The sequence below is a fragment of the Schistocerca serialis genome, chromosome 6, assembly GCF_023864345.2.
Source record: "Schistocerca serialis cubense isolate TAMUIC-IGC-003099 chromosome 6, iqSchSeri2.2, whole genome shotgun sequence".
NCBI lineage: Eukaryota > Metazoa > Arthropoda > Insecta > Orthoptera > Acrididae > Schistocerca > Schistocerca serialis.
In genome coordinates this window covers 688,006,034-688,026,076 of record NC_064643.1, presented here as the reverse complement: position 1 = coordinate 688,026,076, position 20,043 = coordinate 688,006,034, and positions in this window count along the sequence as shown.

Sequence of the window (20,043 nt, the reverse complement as noted above, 5' to 3'; positions counted from 1 at the left end):
CCCAGAGATTGTCGGTTTAAATAATAAATTTTGGTGTCAATGTGAATGGCAGTCTGAGAATGTTGCCGAAGACATTGTCGTTTGTCGTCTAATAAAGCCATCGGAAGGCCAACAGAAGATAAAAAAATAATTTAGAGAAGATATTAGCATGCTGTGAAAAGTGGGAATTCACCCCAAACAGTAACAAATGTGAAGTCTTCCACATGAGAACTAAAAGGAATCAGTTAAATTTTGGTTACGCAATAAATAATAAAAATGTAATTGGATATTGAAATATTACAAATACATAGCAATTATGATGACGAACATCTTAAACTGGAACAATCATACAAAATGTGTTGTGGGAAAGGCGAACCAAAGATAGTCTTTTATTGGAAGGACACATAGATGATGCAACAAATCTACTGAGGAGACTGCCTACTCTATGCATCTCCGTTCATGCTGGAGTACTGTAGTGCGGTATGGGATCCTTACTAGACAGGATTTATTGGAAACATTGAAAATGTTCATAGAAGGACTATTCGTTTTATACTATCGCGAAACAGAGGGGAAAGTGTCACGGCTATGATACGCAAGCTGAGGTGCCAATCATTAAAATACTGGCGAGATCTTTTCACGAAATTTTGGCCCAGAAATTTCTCCTCCGATTGCGAAAATATTTTGTCGACTCACACCTAAAAAAATCACAGATTGGATGGAAAGATTTGTGTGTTCATTTTTTCCACGCGGTATTTGGGAGCGGAACGGTAGAGAAACAGCCAGAAAGTAGTTATGTGAACCCCCTCTGCCAAGCACTTAGCTGTGCACGGAAGAGAAGATGTAGGCGTAGATATATGGTTCGACTATTGGTGACGTGAGAGTGAACTGGAACCGCAAAAGAGCAGTCACAGCTGCACCTAAACAAGGCAGACCCGCTGTGCTGACGGATAGGGATCGTCGAGCATTGGGAAAGGTGATTGTACAAAATCACACAAAACCAGCAGAAAAGTCGCTCGTGAGCCCATTAGTGCTACCAGCAGTCCAACTAGCACAATGATCATGCGCTGGGTGTTAAAAACAATGGTGTACAAATGTCGAGCAGCTCCTCATAAGCAACGTACGAGGTGTGGCTAGAAAAAAACCGGACTAGTACTGGTGAAACAATAAAACGAATGCAATAAGGCTGAAAGTCGCGTGGCCTGTCACGTGACTCTCGCTCCGCCTAGTGCTCGAGTTTCATCTGCCTCCTGCACTCAGTCTGCCCGTGGCGTCTGTTTTAAGTAGTTGACGTTTTGTCTGTGCTTCGGAAAATGTTGAGTGTACAGAAAGAACAGCGTGTTAACATCAAATTTTGTTTCAAACTAGGAAAATCTGCAAGTGAAACGTTTGTAATGTTACAACAAGTGTACGGCGATGATTGTTTATCGTGAACACAAGTGTTTGAGTGGTTTAAACGAATCGGTAAACTTGTTCGACAAGACAACAAGTCAACTCCTGTTAACTCAGACACTTTCAGCCTTATTGAATTCGTTTTATTGTTTCACCAGTACTAGTCCGGTTTTTTTCTAGCCACACCTCGTATTTCTGAAGCAAAATGACGCTTGAGGCGCTGCGAAGAGCGGCGCCACGGGAAAGTGCATGGCTGAAACGAGTGATACGTTGTGGTGATTCGCGCTGTAGCGTGTGGCAGTTGAATGGAAGGGTTTGGTTTTGGCGGATTCCCGCTTATCGGTGAGTCGACAGTGCCGTCGTTGGAGATGGAAGGATAGGAAAAGTCATCGACCGTGGCCGTTTGAAATGAACCACCCCGCCATTGGTCTGGAGTGATTTAGGGAAGTAACAGAAAATCTAGATCTTGATGGCCTGACGGGATCTGAACCGTCGTCCTCCGGCATGCGAGCCCATTTTGCTACCTACTGCGCCACCTCACTAGGTGCGAATGCCTGGAGGACGCCACTTGCCACCGTGTGTGGTGCCAACGGAGAAGTACGGAGGAGGTGGTTTTACAGTGTGGGGTGTGTTTCTCTTTGTTAGGGTTTGTTCCCCTTATTGCGCTTAAGGAAACGCTAAACGCGGAAAGAAACGATACGCTTTACAACATTCCATACTGCGTGCAGCAGAGGAACAGTTCAGAAGCGGTGACTGTATGAGCCAGATTGTGCACCACGTCACAAAGCAGCGTATGTTAGGCAGTGGCCTGCAGACACCAGCATCCTTGAAACTGACTGGCCAGTACGAAGTTCCGACCTGAACAAAATGGAACACCATTGGGCTGAGTTAAAACATCGACTTCGCTCCAGACACGAGTGCCCAACATCAACATTTTCTATGTTTTCGGTTGTTCAGGAAGAACGGGCTGCCATTCGTCCACAGACATTCAGGCACCTCGCTGAAAGTGTTCCCAGCAGAGTATAAACCATCAAAAGGCGAAGGCTAGGTACACCCAATAGATAATTTTGTATGTATGTATGTTCCTCACTCAGTGGTTTACAACCTCACAACAGGCCACAGCAGTGCACCCACACCACCGCCGCCCCACACCAAACCCAGGGTTAACGTGCGGTTCGGCCCCCAGTAGAACCCCGGCAACATCTCATACCAAACAAGTGTAACCCCAAATGTTTGCGTGGTAGAATAAGTATGGTGTACACGTATGTGGAAACGGTGTTCTCGCAGCAATCATTGACAAAGTGTAACTGAGGCGGAATAAGGGGAACCAGCCCACATTAGCCAAGGTAGGTGGAAAACCGCCTTAAAAGCCAGCCACAGTCTAGCCGGCACACCAGACCTAATCCACCGCGTGGATTCGTGTTGAGGACCAGCACGCCTTCCCATCCAAGAAGCAGCGCGATAGAGCGCATGGCTAGCCGGGCGGGCTAGTTAAGTTTCTTTCATGATATTAGATGATACAGACGAAATACCTTCAGACATATATATAATGCCAATCCCAAAGAAAGCAGGGGTTGATAGGTGTGAAAATGACCAAGCTACCAGTTTAATAAGTCATGGCTGCAAAATACTAACACGAATTCTTTACAGGCGAATGGAAAAACTGGTAGAAGCCGACCTCGGGGAAGATAAGTTTGGATTCTGTAGAAATGCTGAAGCGCGCGAGGCAGTACTGACCCTACGACATATCTTAAAAGATGGATTAAGAGAAGGCAAACCTACGTTCCTAGCATATGTAGACCTAGACAAAGTTAATTGGAATACAGTCTTTCAAATTTTGAGGGTATCAGGTGTATAAAAAACAGGGACCAAAAGGCTATTTGCAATTTGTACAGAAGCCATATGGGAGTTATGAGTCTTGGGGCATGAAAGGGAAGCGGTGACTGAGAAGGGAGTAAGACAAGGTTATAGCCTATCCCTATGTTATTCAGTCTGTATATTCAGCATACAGTAAAGGAAACAAAAGAAAAATTTGGAGCAGGAATTAAAATCCATGGAGAAGAAATAAAAACCTTGGCGTTTGCTGACGACATTGTGATTCTGTCAGAGACAGCAAAGGACCTGGTAAAACAGCTGAACGGAATGGACAGCGTCTTGAAAGGAGGGTAGAAGACGAACATCAACAAAAGCGAAACAAGGATAATGGAATGTAGTGTAAATAAATCAGAAGATGCTGAGGGAAGTAGATAAGAAAATGACACACTGAAAGTAGTAAATGAGTTTAGCTATTTTGGGAGCAAAATAAGTGATAATGGTCGAAGGAGAGAGGATACAAAATGAAGACTGGCTATGGCAAGGAAAGCCTGTCTAAGGAACAGAAATTTGTTAACATCCAGTATAGATTTAAGTGTCAGGAAGTCTTCTCTGAAAACATTTTATGGAGTGTAGCCATGTATGGAAGCAAAACATGTACGATAAACAGTGTAGAGAAGAACAGAGTAGAAGCTTTCGAAATCTGGTCCTATAGAAGAATGCTGAGGATTAGATGGGTAAGTGACGTAATTAATGAAGAGGTACTGAATAGAATTAGGGAGAAGAAGAATTTGTGGCACAGCTTGACTAGGAGGAGGCTCGGTTGAGAGGATACGTTCTGAGGCATCAAGGTACCACCAATTTAGTATTGCAAGGATGCGTGGAAGGTAAAAATCGTACAGACAAACCGACAGATGAATATACTAAGCAGATACAGAAGGATGTACGTTGCAGTTCTGATTCGGAGATGAAGAGGCTCGCAGAGGATGAAGTTACATGGTGAGCTACATCAAACCATTCATTGGGCTCAAGACCAGAACAACAACAATAACAACAACAATATCACATGACCCAGAAAAGCCAGCAACTGTATCATTCATGATTTAAATAATATAAACTGCACGAGTTACTTATTTTTTGATGCTTAGCAAAACACGTTTCGAAAACTTGTTCTTATATTCAAGTGTAGTTGTGTATTTGTTTACAGGGATGTAAATATCACCAAACATAATCATGTAAAGAAATGCAGAAATGCACTTGAAAATCAGAATAAATTTTCGAAACGCATTGTGCTAAGCGTCAAAAAATAAGTCACTGGTGCAGTTTTCATTATTTGCATTACACCCAATGTTTATGTCCACCGATAAGTGCCCAGAGACTGTTGATCAGACAGTGTAGCTCCAAGCAGAGCGTTAGGTTTCGACATGGGGAAAAAATTAAGTACAAATTCAGATGTGGTCGTTTTGAACTATCGTTTATAGGGTGTTCTAAAAAGGAAGAGCAAACAATAAATACACTTAAAAAGCTCACAAAAGAAAAAAGTCTGAATGTGCGGAGACTGGATGCACCATAATAACTGCTCTATCAAATATGATTTTCTGTCATGTACGCCTCTTTATTTTATTAACTATACAACGTGATGCGTTTCAGTGTCAGCCATAATCAAGGTGTGTCAAATAAGAAATAAAAGCTGTTTGATACAAAGCACACAATTTTACGTGCATCTATATGTAATTAAATATAACGAAACATACAGCATTAAAATGACACAGATGCACAATTTTTCATCAGAATTCCAGTGTAGAGTTATACCTTGGACGTGGGCTAATTGTTTATCACGGCAGCCTTCTTTAAATAAAACATACTACGGCAGTTATGTGGCAATAATGCAATATGCTTCTAGTTAAAATTTTCAGCGTTACACTAGCCTGATGTACATTTTGTATTTTTACAGACTTATTTATATGAACTGTCTGTACGTCTAGTACTTAAGTTTTAGATGTTATCTTTGAAATCGAACACCAAAGCATATAGAGCTAATGCCATGTAACGGCCAGAGTAGCCAAAAATTAAACACTAGTTCGTGCTGCGGATGCGCGTTATTATTCTGACGAGAGAATATACACAGCTCTGCAAAAGTTAAGTAACATAGCACATCAACAACTCGTTGGAACCGAAGGAAAGAGAGAGGGGGGGGGGTATTTTGCCATTGTTCTCCTAGTCGTGCTCACAACACTGGGCGTCACAAGGCGCCAGATCGTCGTCAGTATAGCGCCAAATGAGACTGGCCACGCAGCGCGAGGCAGTTGTAGGAACTGAAGTGGACAGTGTGTGTATCAGTCACCGAGCAGCCACGGTCACTGTGCTGGTGTTCTGTAGTACCACATTGCTCGGAGACAACATTAGATCAGTCATCGGGAAACTGGAAGAAGGGCGAGTGTTTCACGCACATGGGGAACGTTCCGAACCAAAACCACCGTTGGCCGAAGGAGAGGAGACGGACGACCACGATCAACTACAGCGGCAGATGATCGCTACACTGTACATCAGACGAGAAGGGACAGACGCCAAACAGCGGGTGCAGTTGCAGACTCATTTGAGAGGACTGCAAGCCACACAGTCTCACACTCCACAGTGGTACAATGTATGAGGGTGGTCTGTCTGCTGAAGACCAGTACTTCTGTTCCGTTGACACCCACACATCGACGGCACCGATAACAATGGTACGAAGAGAATAGTTACTGGACCGACGAGCAGTGGGGTCACGTGATTTTCTCGGATGGGAGGAGTCACAGTAGTGATTTTGGACGTGCCTTCGTCTGGTGAGAGGTGGTGCCCCAGTTTCTAAGGCGTGTAGAGGCATAGCGTTGCATGTGTATACTGACCTCCAAATCTTTAAATACGATACACAGACCAGTCACTGTTGTGATGCTGCACTAAACACCGGTGTGTATCTTTTAAGGCTTGCATTGGGCAGTAGTTACATTTTGGTAGGGGACAAACAGCAACCGCGTCGAACTTCGAAGATGGAGGAGCGGGTGTAACTGTAATTTTTAATGTCCAGAGAACCAGCATAAAGTGCGATGACTTCAGTTTAATTATTTTCTTTGAATATAAGTGTCATTAGCGTTCTTCTCATAGCATATTTCTTTCAGTTACCTTCTGCAGTATACTTTAGGATTTATTTCTATGTATGGTGCGAGTGCCATCGAGCTATGTTACTACGGAACGAGAGAATAATCGGCAAAAGGTCTGGCCTGCACGTTCCCTCGACTTAATTGCCACCAAACGCGTGTGTCCTACCAGAGACTTTGTCGTGTATACTTAAAGATGTTCCAGAAGCATTTCTTCTTCGGAAATTCAGTTATTGTTGTGGTCTTCACTCCGATGACTGGTTTGATGCAGCACTCAATACTACTCTGTCCTGAGTGTATTTCGCGTGTCTCATTCATATTGCACACCAGATGGATGCGTTTTGTCGTGGGTGACTCTCCCAAGGATAACAGAATTCCAACCAAACACCATCTACCTCCGAGCCCTGTTTCAATTTAGATCTACAACAGTTCTGTCAGTGTATTTAAGCAGTATCGTATCTCCCAACTCATCTCCATCTTCTTCCACTTCTCTTTCCACAATATTACCCTCAAGTACGTCTCCCTTGTACAGACTGTCTATATTTTCCTTTGACATTTCAGCATTCCATTCTTTGCTTGGAGCTGGTTTGCCATCTGAGCTCTTGATATTCATACAGCTGCTGCTCTTTTCCCCAAAGTCACTTTAACTTTCCTGTAGGCTGTATCTGTCTTTCCCGAAATGAAATATGCTTCAAAATCCTTACACATGTCCTCTAGCCATTGCTGCTTAGCCATTTTGAACTTCCTGTCAACCACATTTTTAAACGTGTTTACTCTCTTTCGCCAGCTTCATTGGCTGCACTTTTAAATCTTCTGCTTTAATGAATTTAATTCAATATCTCTTGTGTTATCCAATGATTTCTATTAGGCTTTGTCTTTTTTCCTATTTGATTCTCTGGTACCTTAACTACTTCACTTAAAGCAACACATCCGTGTTTCACTGTATTCCTGTCCCACGTTATAGTTAACTACTACTGCCTAATGCTAATTCTGAAACGTTCGACAACCTTTGATTCTTTCAACTTATCCAGGTTCCATCTCCTTAATTTCCTACCTGCAAATTCTTCAGTTTTATCCTACAGTTGATAACAAATAAACTGTGGTCAGTCTCTATATGTGGCCCTGAAAATGTCAATTTAAAATGTGGATTCTAAATTTCTATCTAAAAATTATATAATCAACATGAAACCCTCCAGTATCTTCAGTTCTTCCGTGTATAAAACCTTCCTTAATGATTCTCAAACCAAGTTTTAGCGATGACTAAATTATTATCTGCGCAAAAGTCTACCAGGTGGTTTCTACTTTCATTCCCCCCCCCCACCCCCCCCCCCCCCCACAGCCATATTCACCTACTGTTTTTCCTTCCCTTCCTTTTTCTGCTAGATGGATGGTTATTAATGGGTGAATGGTTATCTTGAAAGTGATTGGCAAACAGTAACTGGGGACAATTAGCCGGCCTCGTTGGCCGACGGTTCTAGGAGCTTCAGTCCGGAACCGCGCTGCTGCTACGGTTGCAGGTTCGAATCCAGCCTCGGGCATGGATGTGTGTGATGTCCTTACTTTAGTTACGTTTATGTAGTTCTAAGTCTAGGGGACTGATGACCTCAGATGTTTAGTCCCATAGTGCTTAGGTCCATTTGAACCATTTTTTGGGGGCAGTTAGTCACTGCGGAATTCTGCAGTCTACTGTAAGTTTCGTGTGCCATAAAATTTTGCTGGGTCGTCACCAAATTCAATTAAAATTGCGAAAATTTAATATAAGAACTGAATTAACCACTGAAATGGAACTCGTAACTAACGTTTTAGTGTTAATAAATAGATATAAATGAATACATGAAATGAACGTATGGGAACAGTTTAAGCGTAAACGATAAATCAAATAATTCAGAGCAAGCAGAAGCTTAAGCCTCGACAAAAAATAAGGTAATCAGATAAAATTCTACAATTGTTAGTCCTTCCTGTTGCGCTTCGTAAGTGCCAGGTGGGATGCATTAAAAATAATCTTCCAAAAGGGGAGAGGATTGTCTGAGAAACAGTCATCACAGTTTAACGTATTAATTAAAATAAAACATATTAAAAATTCACAAAGTAATTGTAAACATGATCGTTATTTAATTCGTTGACTCACTTATAATATTGAGTGCTGAAGTACCTTGCGGCGACAAATGAAAAGGAAATTTTACGCGCATGGGAAAATTTCACGTTAACATTCACGATTCACACACACACGAGAGCAAAGATAAAAAGAATTTAGCCCATCACAATAAGTGAAAAGCTCAGAAGTTCATTCCTGTCGCTATGATTGAATTCTCGTGAATGATAATACTATGGAACACTTTCCGACAAACAAATTTATCTGCATCATCTTGAACATGAAACTAAGGTAGGCTGGCGTGAAACTCCCGCAGATGCCGTGAATATTCATGAACAAAGAAAAATCACTAAGAGTCATGAAAACTTCAAGAAAACAAATGTAAACCGTATAGACACAAATAGCAACAAATTATCAAGCAGTGTTAAGAATGAAACTTATCCGAGATGGTACTGAAATTACACACGGTGAAATCACCACCATGTAGTATGAACAAAGCTACACTATCTTTAAAGTAAAACGAAATGAAAAGTAGGAGAGACAAAAAACACCCCACACACGAAGGAAGTTCACACATGCATTCCAGTTAAAGGAGAACTCAGACAACTGAATTTTAAACCTGTGCTAGCGTAACGAACTTCCTACACCACGTGCACTGCTGATACAAAGCGAGGACCGGAGAAACTTAGTACACACAGAAAAATATACTCGTGACTAATCGGTAAAAGATATAAGAATTAGACTACCGTAATTGAGAATGAACTAGCAGATCAGACATGTACATCAGTTGGAATAGCTACCCACCAACACACATTAACACACACTAGCGCCAAGTCGCTCTCACGAGTACCGCGTTCACTCACCAGAGGCCCAATCCCGAGTGCCGACAGCACGCTCTCCCTGCAACGAACTTGCCGCAGGTAGCCGGAAAAGCCAGAGGGGTCCTTTCCACCACCACCTTAACTACTGTCTAATGACTACCGAAAGGGTACAATCTCTTTGCCTTACCTGAGAAAGCTACGTTGGCTACATTGTTGCTACCACAGCAGACAGCCAAATGCTGTACTGCTACAACAAATAGGATAAATTCAATGCACACACTCACTCACTCACTCATTCATACAGATGATAAAAAGAGAAAGGAAATTTGGGAGCCCAAAATGTAGGTAATGTACATAGGATTAGCTGCTTACTGGAAAAATTGAAATAGACGAGAAAAGAAGCCTGGAGCAGGAGCAAATGTCTCGGCAAAACCAACGAAACGGTTCAGCTTAGAAGACAGTATTTAAATCTGTTGATTTTATGGATACTACTATCATCTGTTAATGGTTTCCACTTCTTTGCCTACGCAAATATTAGATTTCACCTGTTGCAGTGGTTGCAAGAAGCTTAAGGACGGATCTAAATTTTGTTGAATCTGCGTGTGTCCCTAAAGTAACAACACTTCAGCTAGTGTTTCACCTGATGTCATTAGCCATCCAAACTACAGGTTTCGTGTTAAAATTTCACTGCTCAAGCTGCAATAGTTTTGGACACTGAACATTTTTCCTATAAAATCCTGTTTTTCTGATTAAATGTATTCTTTGTCTAAAACAACTTCTCTTATAGTTACGAAAGGACAGCTATCTTAAAAATAATGGTACAGCGTGGGAAAAGTATTCTACTCATTTGGTCGCCTCCCCGGTAAATTCGTTGGCAAAACTGGATAACTTCATTCCGCAGTAACTTACTAGTGGCTACATTTAGAGCTATTTTAACTGCAGAACCATCAGAGGGACGACTTGGAGAAAACCACTGAGCAATCAGAACTCGTCTAAGTGTTACCAATGCATAATTATTGCAGGACAAAACTGACTAATTTTACCACATAATTATTTGGAGGAAAAAAAAGTTTGTTTGAAAGGCGAAGAAACGGGCAGGAATTCTTTCCACCAGTTGTATTACTATTTTTTTATGACTGCTATCTCGTAATAAAACAGCGCTGAAAATTTCATAGTTGTACGACTTGCAGCTTCAGAGAGAGAAAATATTGTAGCCAGAAGAAACGGAAATTTTTTAGCACAGTTTACAAAATGGGGAAAACATTTAACCTCCAAAATTATTAGAGCAAGGGCAATGAAATGTTAACTACGAGTATAAATAAGTAATTCATGTCTAATAACATCATGTAAAAGAGTGAGTGAACGACACAACGAAATTTAGATGTGTCCTTAATCTTCCTACAAGCACCACATGGATACATTTGACGAATTACAAAAAGGAATATGTTCTTGCAGATGTATCTCCAACATGTATGACTCTTTCAGTCGAAACAAAAGACCAACTATTGCTTTAAACGTTGTGGCTGATTTCAGAGACAATGCAGAAGCTGACCACTTAAACTGGAAGAGCCAGAGGTGGGATAGCAATACACGCTCCATCAAGTCTTTCAGATGAACATATAACTGCCTTGCAGATGTTCGAAGGCCGCGATCCCAGCGGCACAAATTTACTTAAGAGGAAGAAGATGAGGGTTTAGGTAATATTTACCTCTTGCTTGAAAAAAATAAAACAAAACAGACTGAACGAGAGAAAACATCTGCCGAACTCAAAATACTTTTAGGCACCTGCGAAAGAAGATGATGTGAACTTACTTCTACTGAGCATGCGTACGTCAGTGAAGACTTTCCATCGCCAGTCTTTTGGTTGAGACAAAAACGAAGCATATGGCAATGATTGATGGATGTACAACTCGAAAATGAGAATGTTAGGGGTATGTCAGGACAGACTTAAATAGGGTGTGTAAGATCGTTATGGGTTCCAGAATGAGATTTTCACTCTGCAGCGGAGTGTGCGCTGATATAAAACTTCGCGGAAGGTTAAAACTGTGCGCCGGACCGAGGCTCGAACTCGGAACCCTTGCCTTTCGCGGGCAAGTGCTCTGCTATCTTTTCTTGTTTCTAATTTTGTTCAGTATTGTTCGTTGCGTCTGGACTGGGCGGACGTTACAAGACATCCGTTCAAGTTGTCGTTGATTCCTTTACTCAGTTTTTATTACAGAGGGCGAGCAGCGTTCTGACCGAACACGCTGAGCTACCGTCCCGGCTGACCATCTGAGCTACCCAAGCACGACTGACGGTCCGTCCTCTCAGCTTCACTTCTGCCAGTACCTCGTCACCTACCATCCAAACTTCGCAGAAGCTCTCCTGCGATGCTGAAGAACTAGCACTCCTGGAAGAAAGGATATAGCGGAGACGGGGCTTGCCACAACTTGGGGGATGATTTCAGAATGAGATTTTCATTCTGTAGCGGAGTGTGCGCTGATATGAAACTTCGTGACAGATTAAAGCTGTGTGGCGGACCGAGACTCGAACTCAGGACATTTCGCAGGAGAGCTTTTGTGAAGTTTGGAATATAGAAGACGAAGTACTGGCAGACGTGAAGCTGTGAGGGCGGACCATGAGTCGTGTTGGGTAGCTCAGATGTTAGAGCATTTGCCCGCGAAAGGCAAAGGTCCCGAGTTCTGGTCTCGGTCCGGCATACAGTTTTAATCTGCCACGATGTTCCATCGTTATGGGTTGTTCGAAACATTGTATAACTGTGTCAGACAGAGTAAAATTATTTTAAACGGTTTATCCAAATATTCTTTGGATCGACAACAAAATTAGTTTAACTGCAAGTTTCTTAGCTGCACTGGTGGGTGTCTTGAACTGGATGCAAGTTTCTTCTTGTATACCACATTCTTCGGGTTGTAAGGCATGCGGATAGTGATTCTAAAACAAAGTCTGAACTTCACGTCTACGTATATCTATAATGCAGGAAATTCAACAATAGATCATACAGTTTTACAAAACTCCTCTCTTGTTTAACTCTCGCATATCATGACACTTTCGGAGACCCAAAATCTCGTCTGTAGTTATCTGCGTGGGTTCCGAAAACAACTATCGCCTGGAACACAGCTCGCTTTGTTCGTCTAGAAGACACAGAAAGCAGCAGATACCGGCGCCCAGCAAGAAGCCGTGTTCCTTGGCTTCGGGAAGGCGTTCGGTACAGCTCCGCACTGCCGCCTAAAGAACAAAATATGAGAGTTTGGAAAATCAGACGAGCTGTGTGACTGGAGTGAGGAGGTTCCAGCAACACAACACAGGATGTTATTCTCAAAGGAGAGAAATCTTGTGACCTAAATGTAAATGCGGCCTTGCTGCATGGGAGTGTCACACTGCTGAGCCAAAGTATTATGCGTATCAGTGAGACAACAGTTCGTTGGTAGGTTTGTGGAGCTATGTGAAGTTCGATGTCTACGCACAGATCACGTAATTTGATTAAATAAGTGATAGCGCCCGACAGCGACCAGGATGGGTTCAATGGGATTTACATCAGGCGAATTTAAATGCCGAGACAACGACGTCAGTTGACTATAATGCTCTCAAGCGACAGTAGCACGGTTCTGGCTCCGAGACAGGGACAGTTATACCGCTGAAAGATGGCATCGCAGTCAGGGAGGACATCAAGCATGAAGGGCTGCAGGTGGTTCCCAGCTGTCAGCGTGTCTTCGATTACTACCACAGGATGTCTTGGACCTACTGATAACAAACAGACCCGAACTATTAGACTCCGTCAGTGCAGAACAGGGAATCAGTGATCATAAGGCCGTTGCAGCATCTCTGAATATGGAAGTTAATAGGAATATAAAAAAATGGAGGAAGGTTTATCTGTTTAGCAAGAGTAATAGAAGGCAGATTTCAGACTACCTAACAGATCAAAACGAAAATTTCTGTTCCGACACTGACAATGTTGAGTGTTTATGGAAAAAGTTCAAGGCAATCGTAAAATGAGTTTTAGACAAGTACGTGCCGAGCAAAACTGTGAGGGACGGGAAAAACCCACCGTGGTTCAACAACAAAGTTAAGAAACTACTGCGAAAGCAAAGAGAGCTTCATTGCAAGTTTAAACGCAGCCAAAACCTCTCAGACAAACAGAAGCTAAACGATGTTAAAGTTAGCGTAAGGAGGACTATGCGTGAAGCGTTCAGTGAATTCGAAAGTAAAATTCTATATACCGACTTGACAGAAAACCCTAGGAAGTTCTGGTCTTACGTTAAATCAGTAAGTGGCTCGAAAAAACATATCCAGACACTCCGGGACGATGATGGCATTAAACAGAGGATGACACGCGTAAATATGAAATATTAAACAACTTTTTCCAAAGCTGTTTCACAGAGGAAGACCGCACTGCAGTTCCTTCTCTAAATCCTCGCACAAACCAAAAAATGGCTGACATCGAAATAAGTGTCCAAGGAATAGAAAAGCAACTGGAATCACTCAATGGAGGAAAGTCCACTGGACCTGACGGGATACCAATTCGATTCTACATAGAGTACGCGAAAGTATTTGCCCCCCCTATAACAGCCGTGTACCGCAGGTCTCTAGAGGAGCGGAAGGTTCCAAATGATTGGAAAAGAGCACAGGTAGTCCCAGTCTTCAAGAAGGGTCGTCGAGCAGATGCGCAAAACTATAGACCTATAACTCTGACATCGATATGTTGTAGAATTTTAGAACATGTTTTTTTGCTCGAGTATCATGTCGTTTTTGGAAACCCAGAATCCACTCTGTGTGAATCAACATGGATTCCGGAAACAGCGATCGTGTGAGACCAACTCGCTTTATTTGTTCATGAGACCCAGAAAATATTAGATACAGGCTCCCAGGTAGATGCTATTTTCCTTTGCTTCCTGAAGGCGTTCGATACAGTTCCGCACTGTCACCTGATAAACAAAGTAAGAGCCTACGGAATATCAGACCAGCTGTGTGGCTGGATTGAAGAATTTTTAGCAAACAGAACACAGCATGTTGTTCTCAATGGAGAGACGTCTACAGACGTTAAAGTAAACTCTGGCGTGCCACAGGAGAGTGTTATGGGACCATTACTTTTCACAATATATATAAATGACCTAGTAGATAGTGTCTGAAGTTCCATGCGGCTTTTCGCGGATAACGCTGAAGTATGCAGAGAAGTTGCAGCATTAGAAAATCGTAGCGAAATGCAGGAAGATCTGCAGCGGATAGGCACTTGGTGCAGGAAGTGGCAACTGACCCTTAACATAGACAAAGGTAATGTATTGCGAATACATAGAAAGAAGGATCCTTTATTGTATGATTATATGATAGCGGAACAAACACTGGTAGCAGTTACTTCTGTAAAATATCTGGGAGTACGCGTGCGGAACGATTTGATGTGGAATGATCATATAAAATTAATTGTTGGTAAGGTGGGTACCAGGCTGAGATTCATTGGGGGAGTCCTTAGGAAATGTAGTCCATCAACAAAGGAGGTGGCTTACAAAACACTCGTTCGACCTATACTTGAGTATTGTTCATCAGTGTAGGATCCGTATGAGATCGGGTTGACGGAGGAGATAGAGAAGATCCAAAGAAGAACGGCGCGTTTCGTCACAGGGTTATTTGGTAACCGTGATAGAGTTACGGAGATGTTTAGCGAATTCAAGTGGCAGACTCTGCAAGAGAGGCGCTCTGCATCGCGGTGTAGCTTGCTCGCCAGGTTTAGAGAGGGTGCGTTTCTGGATGAGGTATCGAATACATTGCTTCCCCCTACTTATACCTCCCGAGGAGATCACGAATGTAAAATTAGAGAGATTCGAGCGCGCACGGAGGCTTTCAGACAGTCGTTCTTCCCGCGAACCATAGGCGACTGGAACAGTAAAGGAAGGTATTGACAGTGGCACGTAAAGTGCCCTCCGCCATACACCGTTGGGTGGCTTGCGGACTATAGAGGTAGATGTAGATGTAGATGCAGAAGAGCCGACACGTTGCCATTGACCGACGGTCGAATCCTGATGGTTCCCACTGCAATGGTTGACGATGTTGTCGGGTCAACATGTGGACACCTGTAGGGGTAGTCTGCTCCGGAGCTCCATGTTTAACAATGTACAATGAACGGTGTGCTTCGAAGCACTTGTGCGTGCACCTTCATTGTGTTATTTCGGCAGAGTTGCTACTGATGACCCCCTATCCTACTTTAGAGAGCAGGCAAACCTCCGAACCTCACGTTATGTAAAGAGTCTTGGACGTCGAACCATTTAGCGGTCAGTGGTAGTTTCACTGTCGTCCTACCTCTGTCGTCGTATTTTGTTCATTAGGCGGCAGGGGGAAGTTGTGTGGAAGGGCTTCCGAAAGTCAAGGAATACGGTGTCTATCACCATCCTTGTACGAGGAGTGAGTCAAATGAAAATATTAAATATTTTTTAAGTATTATTTATAGTGCAGAAGTGGTACAAAGCTGTGTCACTGTTCAACATAATCTCCCCCACGCTCAATGCAAGTCCTACAACGCTTACAAAGTGCATAATTCGTTAAGAAAAAAATTCTTTTGGTAGTCCGCGCAACCACTCATGCACCGCGTGGCGTACCTCTTCATCATAACGGAACTTCTTTCCTACCACTGCGTCTCTGAGTGGTCCAAACACATTGATATCACTTGGTGATGAGGAATAGCACCATTCCTTGCTCGCTCTCTTCGTATCCGCTTGGTGGACGTGAACCCAGTTTTCGTCCCCAGTAACGATTCTTGCAAGTAAGCCATCACCTTCTCGTTCAAAGCGCCGAAAAAGTTCTTCACAAGCATCAACACGTCGTTCTCTCATTTCAGGAGTCAGCTGCCGTGGCACCCGTCTTGCAGACACTTCTTGAAACTGGAGCACATCATGCACAATGTGGTGTGCTTGAGCCATGACTAATCTGTAAACATGCTGTAATGTCATTCAGTGTCACTCTGCGGTTTTCCTTCACTATGACTTCAACTGCTGCAATGTTCTGTGGAGTCACAACTGTTGTGCCTGAGCTGTACGAGGAGCATCTTCCACTGAAGTCACGCCATTTGCGTACTTCCTACTCCATTCGTAGACTTTCTGCTGTGACAGACATGCATCACCGTGCTGAACCTTAATTCGTCGATGAACTTCAATAGGTTTCACTACTTCACTACGCAAAAAACCGAATAACAGAACGCTGTCCTTCCATGGCGCAAGTCGCAAGTGGGGTGGCAATATTTACACTGATACTGCGACGGTTTGTGTCCATCTGTACTATGCTGCCACCTACAGCCCATTCTGCACGCTGTTCGTAGCACGCTTACCAACTTACAAGATAACGGCACGAAATTTCAATTTTTTATTACAAATTTAAGGTTTTTATGTGTCTCAACCTCGTCTGTACTGTTTTCGGGGTCTCGCGGGCGAACAGAACGATCAGCATTTCACAAGATCGTTGTTTTCGGAACCCATCCTGATTACTACAGAGGTGGTTTCCGGTCCCAGAAGTACCATAATATGCGAGCATAAAGCAGGTCCCAAAATTCTACAGCAGACCGACGTCAGACAGACACGCCTACAGTTCCATCTTGAAAACGGGAATGCCCTGTGCGTTTTTGCAATCTTTACGATCGCATCGTTCGTCTAGAGACCTGCCGTACACTGTTGCTAGAAGACGGGCAGGTTCTTTCACAACATCAGCGCCGGTGAATGCACGTATGGTCCATAATGGTTCGTATTACCTGTTAGCAGTTAGATGCTGTTCTTGTCATCAAAAGGAGTCGTATAGAATAGCAATAAAATACGTTAGGAAATTGAACTGCCAGCTGCAGCGCCCGGACTGATACATCTACAACGAGCACCCTGTAACATTATGTGATTGCCTTATCATTTTAAATCATTCACTAATCGAGCAATCGCTCGGCAACAGCTACAGTTAGCAAATAATGTTGCGAGAATGTAAAAGGTGTACGACCTGTGACGTAACTTGTTTATTGTCGAAGCACCGTCAAAGATACAGTGAGTTATTGGCTTTGAAAACCGCGGCGCGAAAAGCGGACAGAAGAACACTTTTACACATTTTTTTGGATGTACGAGATATTCTCGATGAACAGTTACTCATTTTTCTCTTGTCTCTTGTAACTTGTGTCGGACGCGCATGTCTTGCCGCCGTATTATTATCGTTAAAAATAATATTATTTTAGTGTAAAGTAAATGTGTAGTACTAAAAGTGCAATACTGCACAGCATAGCAGTAGATTCATTGTGCGACGTGTATGTGAAAACGTCAAAGGAATTATTTTTATTACGAGAAGAGAAGTGCCAGTCAAAACGGCATCCATGTTAAATCTTTAACTGCAGTGTAAGTTTATCTATTAATTGCCATAAATTCAGATTTAAATGGAATTGGTGTATGGACTATTCATTTAATATAGAATCTATGTCTCACTCCTTCATGAAGTTATTTAATTTTCTTTATGTTTCTGCCAAATAGAGAGTTCACAGTCACGAATTTTTTCGTCGAAATCGGACGGAAGTTGTATGCGGCGAAATATTTTCTCCGCGCCATATTCTACTCTGCAATGCAACTTCCGACTGATCAGACGATCCAACAAGAAACAGCCGCACACGGCCGGCGTTCGCAAATATATTTCCACCGCTGATTATAGCTATATGTTACAGCGAAAAGGTAAACATATTGTTATAATTAGCGACTACGAACAGGGACATTTATAACTGTATGTATATGTATACACATTACGTAAACATATCGTTATAACCCGCAGGGACGAAGGTAACGATGCACGATACCTCGAACTAACATAACCAAACCTTCCATGCACTGTCTCAGCTAGCAAGCCGCTGTTTCCCTTACTACCCGTTGTAATATCCACGACACTATGTTCTAGCCACAAGATGTTAAAGTGAACTAAGTGTACAAACTTCAATAAATATTATCCATACTACGTATAAAAAATACTGTATCGTGTAAAAATGATGATAATTATTTCATTATTTCTGTAATAATTTATTTTCTGTGTGAATTAAAAGTATTATCAGAGAACTACATTCATAGACAACGACCATTGTAATCTTTTTTTTTTTTTTTTTTTTTGTTATCTGTGATAACTGTGGTTCAGTTGTTCTTCCTGTGCTAACCAATGACCTGTTCGGACGTGAGACGTGTGAGGTCTGTAAAGAGGAAACCCGTGACTATATATCGTTAATTATTATTTGAAAAATAGAGTCGCTATTGCCTAGACGTGGATTTGTATTTATTTCAATTGTAATCCAATCTAATTAATGTTTTTAAGTGTTAATTTTCAGCTCCGCAATTAGGAGCGCAGCCATTAGCGATAGCAACTTACAGCACATTTTACTAGTAGCTCGTATCGAAAATATGAAGTATTTTTCATTAAGAATAATTTTAAATGCTAAAGAATAGAGAGCAAAAGGCTTAAAGACTTTTACCTAAGTATATTAACTTGATATAAAGGGAATCCAGAATAACAATAGACAAATTGACTATGGTCTGTCTGCCCCCATTTTAGCAAAAATATCTCCTCGGCAGTTTTGAATCGATAATTTTAAAAAACATAAATGTTGTTAGATGTAAATGAATGGTAGTAAATGTGCACTGGTGGTCCCGAATCTGCTTTAAAAGACAGATTTCAACTCAGATTGAATCTTTAAAAATAGTGCTCACAGCACGTTACGTAATATCAATTTCTTATTTGCTGATGTATGAAGCCTAATTATTTCGGACGATTTACATGAAATGTATTAATAGGAGACATACGTCAGTTTTGTACTCGCGTAGTATTTTGTGACTAAATGTTCCTTTTGCTAGAGAAAAGTGCTTCATCTTAAGTAACATTTGTGTATAATCCGATATATGATATGCAATTTAGTGCTAGTCACACGACTTTACAGACAAAATTTCTACACATCGTCATGGGCAGATTTCTTTAGCCGAGTGAAAATATTAACCGGGATAATCAAACTAATTGTTACGCTGACAGTAGGTAACTGGTTTTATATATATACATATACCTGAAATATCATTTATAAGTAATTAAAGTCAAGAAATACTATAAACCGGTTCCGCCACACCGTCCTACTGTCGCAGAGGTTTCTTTTCCCTTGGCGCTTGCCTTGGCACTTTTCCCCCCTCTGCCCTTACAAACCGCTACCCTTCGATCGCTTTCGTCCACTTTCTGCCTCCTGATGGACCATGTCAGTGAGTAATCCTACCCAGTAGCATGGACAACATCACAGCCCGCATCCTGTGAACTCTGATTCGCAAACTAACATGTTATACGGAGGTGATAGTAGAATTTTTGGTTTGGTCACCATGTCGGTGTGGGCGTGGAGGAGCACCATCTAAAAATTAAAAAAAAAAGCTGTCTGATACAGTCTTTGAAATTCTTATCCATCTATCTCTATGCAATAAATAGCAACAACTGGTTGTATTGTTACATTCATTTGAAATTTCTGTGTACTGTGGAAAATGTCACCTCGTCCAAAAAATGGTTCAAATGGCTCTGAGCGCTATGGGACTTAATTGCTGACGTCTTCAGTCACTTAGAACTAATTAAACCTAACTAACCTAAGGACGTCACAGACATCCATGCCCGAGGCAGGATTCGAGTCTGCGACCGTAGCGGTCGCGCGGTTCCAGACTGTAGCTCCTAGAACCGCTCGGCCACTCCGGCCGGCCCTCGTCCAACAAGAAGCAATTGTTTCTCCTACTGCCCAGTAACGCAGAACAGGTTAGAGTGGTGCTGAATCCTGTGCAAAGAGCAGTCAGGCTGTGAAACGCCAGGCTGTTGC